Genomic DNA, 6,270 nt, shown 5'->3' on the forward strand with positions numbered 1-6,270 from the left:
ACTGCATGAAAACCCAGAGCACACCTGCTATGAGTGGAGGTGTGGTTTTAAATCTTAGTTGTAAGATCATTAATGTACAAAACTTTAAAATCATAATGAGAGCTAAGCACATAAGGATGTATGATAAAAGCGAAGTCAAATTAATAGAGAAATGGAAGCCGATACATTTAACACAAACGAAAAAAGTTTGGTTCAAATCAGGAAAGCAATATTCTCTCAAGCAGGAATTGTTTGTTGGCCAAGAACAGAAATGTCTTCGAGTGTGAAGGAAAGGTTTCATGAGGTTGGACTGAGCCATCTTGGGACAGGAAGTAACGTGCAGGAGGTGCTTCTAGGCCATGCGGATGACCAGTGCCCACTCAGCTCCACAGGGCACGGAGCAGGGGTGCGTTTACCTTCAGGGCCCATGGAGGCCCGGGCAGTGGACAGAGTGTTACTGACAAATCACTCATTCACTCAGCAAATGTCAATCGAATCCAAAACATGTGCCAGAAACTCCTCTAGACACCACGACCACAGGATGACCACAACACGTCCAGTCCCTGCGCTCGTGGAGACTGCGTCCCAGTGGAGCAGACAGAAACACAAAGGATGTCACCAGATGCCAGCCGGCGAAAGCGAATGGACACTAACGGAGCAGATGGTTGTGTTGTGGGCCAGTGGGTGGAGAGAGCGAAAAGAGCCCTCAGATGCTCAGGACTGGCAAGACCTCGGACGCCATAGAGCTGGAGAGAAGGGAGGCGGGGCCCGGGAGCAGCAGGATGACGCCTGAAACCAAAGGGCGTCTCTCCTGGGACATGGGACCTCAGGCTTTACTTTCTAAAGCAACAGTAAAATAATGCTTATTTCCTGATCTTTGAACTCAGTAGGACTAACCTAATTGACCTATTGTTTTGCTACAAGTTTGAAACCATGAAGAAGAGGTCTTGATCCTGTCCCCACCCAAGTGACTGCTGGTTCCAGTCCAAGTCCAGCCATCAACTAGTCACCCATCTTCAAGCTTCAGACATCAACAAGGAAGAGGAGAGTCACCCTGCCAGGCCTCGTCCTTCCTCCCAAGTAGCAACTGGGCACTTACTTTATGTTCAGGTGAAAAGGGAGGGGGGGCCCTTTTGTGTTTTCCCAAGACAAAAGATATCTACCCCAAGATGAGCTAAAATCTCCCCTCCAACAGAAAAATTAATTGATGTCCATCTTTTCTGGGACCTTTCCATACCGATTTCCACTGCCCGCTGCATTAATTATAAGAGCCATGTTGGCAGCAAGCTCTAACACAGAGCCTGGCCCATAGCAGGTGTTTGATAAATAACTCTTGAATACAAGAACGAATGAGTAAATGAATTGCATTTCTTTTGGGTTCCTTACCTCATTCAGTATGCTGGCCCTGTCCACTCTGCTTCAAAAGACAGAGCATTTGAGGCCAGGATCATTTTCTCAAGGAAGTCCCATTGACATGGACAAATTCCTCCATTGTTTGACAATGGTCTTTCATTAGCTTATTTCCAGTTCTGAGACAATGGTTTTCATTTTTGTGATTTTGTGTTTCCATTTAGAAATTGGAAACCTGATACTCGAAATACATTGTCTGCCACTGTAACGTAGAATCACCTGGAATATGAAAGGTAATCCGAGGCTATTATCCTTTCTTCTGTTAGAAAGCAGGAGGACTTGCAGTTAGGGGCAAAAAAAAAAAAAATCTTGCAAGGGAGAAAACCCCATACAAATAGGAGCCTTAAAAGTCTACTTCATCTCTAGTCTTCCAGAAGGTCAGTGGACCCTGTTAGTTAGTGGGAGGGCTCTGGCAGGAGTTTTGTCTCGGACTAGGGCAGGGATGATGGAAAAGGATTCTAAAGATGGATCTGTATATCGACTACTTGCCTTCTCGCTCCTCCCCTGCCGTGGGTTTTGATGTCTGTGCAGTCCGGTTGACATTTGCTGCGTTCTGGACAGCCTGGAACTCCTCGAAGCACCTGCAAGTCACACTTCCATCGACTACCTCTTTCTGAGAAAAATAGCTTTGTGAAGGAGCGAAAGTTAGAAACCCTGTCCCGGTCTCACTGGACAAGAACGATGCTGAAACCAGAGGGTGACTGTGGGGATGCTCTAGATGCGTCCATCAGATTATCCCTTTAGGGAGATGACAGGTAGACAGACAGATGGTGGTGGAGAGTAAAACCCGCTGTGATGTCAACAGTGATGACATGAGAGGCTTAGAGAGGCTTAGAGAGCAAGCGAGACACCAGAAGGGCCAAGCCGGTCTACACACGCCGCATCCTCCCGCTTGGTCTGAAATTCTGCATCAGTGGGTCGTTACCACTCCTGAGGCTGGAGGGCCAGAGGAAGGAGCGGTTAGCAGAATCCAGGAGTCTCGGAGAGAAGCCCAGTTTTAGAGACCCGTTGACCTCACTCAAGGGACAAAGACAGCCCTGCGGGGAGGGAGCCCAGCCTTCCTCCTGCTCACTCCCCTCCCTTCCTTTTCCCTTCCCCCTCCCTCCCGCCTTCTCTCCTAATTCCTGCCAGCGTTTCTCAATGCCCGGAGCCATCTGGAGGCCAGGTGGCAGGGAGACTGCGTGAGGAGGGCGGGGCGGGTCAGCCCCTGCGGGGAGCGCAGAGGAAGGAAGGGCGGATCTGGGGGAGGCCAGCTTGCTGGAAGTCACGTGTTTTCACTGTCGCTTGTTACGTTTAGCACATTACGATATCATTAGCAAAATGAGTTAAGGACAATCTTTAGAGAACTCATTTATATAGAAAAGGCCTTCAAACTCCCCTCTCTTCCTGAAGCTGGCGGAGACTTTCAAGGGCATTTAGTTTAAATCATCACATAGTTAAGAAAGCTGAGACCCTGAGACCTGAAGTTACCCGCCCAAGTCATGGACCTAGTTACAGGTCCACGAGCGGGAATGACAGGTGTGAGCACGTGGGCCACCACATCCCTTCCATGACAGACATGGACAGACTCATGACAGGCATTGCTAATCGCTCAGAGCATCTTCCCCATGGCATCTGCATTTGACAAGAGCACGTCAACGCTGACCTCTCAGAGGTTCTCTCAGCTGAATAACCAGCGGTCAAGTTCAATCTACTTGCCTTCTCTGCATACACTGCCTCCTCCCGGTGAATGTCTTAGTTTCCATTTCTGTAGAAATTAAGCTTCCACTCTCCGGGGCCCCTGCTGTGTGGTCAGAATAGGGGACAAATGATAGTTTGAAACAAATTTGTATTTTCTACCCAGTGGCATCCAATTAGGGTTTAATTGACAGATTTGGGTTCCTTCGGCATCCAGTTCTCTTTTAGTTCAATTGACCGAGGATTTCTCAAGCGTTTGCAACGTACTGAGCACCGTGCTAGCAGCTGCTGAGACGGAAGGGAGAGAGGATGTGCCTGCTACCCTCAAACATGCGGTCAAATTTGAGGAGAAAGTGTGGATGCTACTCTTCCCACACCTGGGGAGGCCCTGGAGTCGTGACTCCCAGCAGGCCCCTGCAGCCACCTCACATGACCTCTAATCGGGGAGCTTTGCATTCCCCCCGCGCCGGCCCCTGCCCCCGCCGGTCCCTGCCTCAGTCGGGGACCCAGGCTCACTCTTCTCGCGGCCCTCCCACCCAGCCCTGTGCAGCACGGCTTACAGACCACCGCCCGCCCTACGAGACCCTAATAACTCCCAGCCCGCTGCCATCTCTTTGGAAGGAAACTGACTAGGAAGTCTGGGAATTTGATGGGGGGAATTCAAAGACACCGAGTAAGCTCTATAGGGGAGCTAGCCTGCTCCAGGAAACTTGCAAGACTCATTCAGGGCCGAGCGTGTGCTGTGCGGAGCCCCCAGCTCCAAGCCCGGTCTGCACAGGACCTCGCGGGTGCCAGCTTCAGACGTAGGGCGATGCTGGCAGAGTGTTTGCAACACAGCTTGTGCCCTCAGCATGTGAGGCTATTTGGAGACTTTCCCTGTGGTTCGGTGTTTATCCGTCTTTCTCTGCTCCCACAAACTTTCAGTGGCCATACGTGCCAGGGAGTGTGAATGAACGATAAATACGCAGAGTCCATGTCCATCCCAGCGTTCATTTAGTTTACACGAAATACTTGAAAGGCTGGACTTTTTAAACGCTTGGGGAAATTATACCTCCAAGCTGGGTACATCGTTTATTTGTTTCTCTGTACACTGTCATCTCTATTGTCTCAGTTCCATGTGAAACACAGCTGCTCTGAGGCTCTAAATCCCACTTACAACGTTGCTGGGTCGCCTCGTTGTATAGGAAATATTTGTTTGGTGACCACAGCTCCGTTCTCTTTTTGATGCTGCATCGGAAAATGCCTTCCATCCTCTGGGAAGGCTCTAGTGAATGAGAAACAAATGGTGATCTGAGAGGTACACAACTTATTGACCAGTCAGAAGATTTTCGGGGCTTTATCTGTAGTCGGGATATTTCGGAAGTAATTTGTAATTGTTGAGTTGGAAAATAGCTTGTATCCTGGTTCACGGTTTAAATATGAGATAAATATTAATGCATCCCTATATACACCCGGAACAGCCAATTTTAATAAGTCCTTACCAAGTGCCGGCGGCCCTTCCAAGTACAGATTCATTCTTCGTTTTTTTAATTTTTTAATTAAAAACATTTTATTAAGGTATTATTGACCTCCAAAAAGCTGTCTATAATTAATGAATATAACATGATGAGTTTGGAGATAAGCATAGACTTGTGAAACCATCACCACAATCTACGCCATAATTGTATTCATTGCCTTCAAAAGTTTCTTCCTGTCCTCTTCATTTATTATTTTGTGTGTGTGATAAGAATACTTCACATAAGATCTACACGTTTAGCAAAATTTTAAGTATACAATACAGTATTATCGACTGTCTGCACGCTGCCGTAGAGCAGACTGCTGGAATTTATCCATCTTGCCTGACCGAGACGTCATACCTTCGACTAATACGTCATTGTTTCTTTTCCCCGCCCACAGCCCCGGCAGTCACCATTCTACTCTCTGCTTCTAGACTATTTTAGATTCCTCGTGTACGTAGAACCATGCGGTATTTGTCCTCCTGTGGTTTATTTCACTTAGCATAATGTCCTCTGGGTAAATCCAGGTTGTTGCAATTGGCAGGATTTTCTTCTTTTTAAAGGCTGAATAATATTCCGTTGTGTGTGTATGCTCCGTGTTTTTATTCATATTTTAAAATTTACGTACGGTAGAATTCACTCTTTTTAGTGTAAACTTCTGAATTTTGACAAATTTATACAGTCCTACAAACATCGCTACAATTAAAAGAGAGCAGTTCCATCACCCCCAAAATTCCGCATTCCCCAGCCCCAGCCCCATCACCAAGAGACCTGTTTTCTGTCTCTATAATTTCACCTTGTCCAGAATGTCATGTCATGTAAAGGACAGCTCTATTTCTTCCTTCCCAATGTATATGTATCTTGTTTCTTTTTCTTGCCGATCGCTCTGGCTAGGACTTCCAGTATATTGTTGAAAAGGAACGCTTTTCTGAAAAAAGACATCTGTGCCACGTTTTTGACTTTAGGGGAAAGCATTTGGTCTTCGACCACCCAGTATGATGTTAACTAAATGCCCAGTTAATTTGACACGTAAAATCAACCATCATAAATGGGAACTCTGAGAGGTCGGGGATTGGTGGAGTGCCAAGTGCCTGGAACCGAATCTGGTGAATGAATGAATGCCAGACTCTGTCCGAGGCCATTTGTATGCACTCAAACAAAGGCAGGAGAAGTTAGGTAACTTCCTGGAGTTACGCAGCAGGAAGGGATGAAACTGGGGTAATTACCCAGGAAACCATTACGAGTACTGAGTGAGGGCGATCTGTTTAAAGTGCTTCAACAATGCCTTGCATGCCATCGATAATAAACTGCAACTATTTTTATTTGATGAACAGTCGGCCCTCAGCTCTCTGATCTCAAAGGCCTAACCACACGTTCATAAATGCATGCGGTTTCTTATGTCTCTTGCCATGTTCTGGTGGATGAAACCCGGACATGGCTATGGGCGCTCATTAATCACTCAGAACTATCGCTCAGATGATTTGGTTTTGATTAAATCCCCAAACGCATTTGCACAGCCTCTTTCTGCAATTTCGAATGCATCCGCTTATTAATAGAAACGTGATCTCTATGCTAGTGATTCAGCTATAGTTCGTTGACTAAAATTCTATTCAGTTGGAGCCAATAAGATTGTCTTCTCCTTGTACTAAAAAGCAAAAACCACGTTTTTGCAACTGAGACATAACAAAAATCTTAATCTAGTCCGAAA

The sequence above is a fragment of the Pteropus medius genome, unplaced genomic scaffold (assembly GCF_902729225.1).
Source record: "Pteropus medius unplaced genomic scaffold, Ma_sr-lr_union100, whole genome shotgun sequence".
Taxonomy (NCBI): domain Eukaryota; kingdom Metazoa; phylum Chordata; class Mammalia; order Chiroptera; family Pteropodidae; genus Pteropus; species Pteropus medius.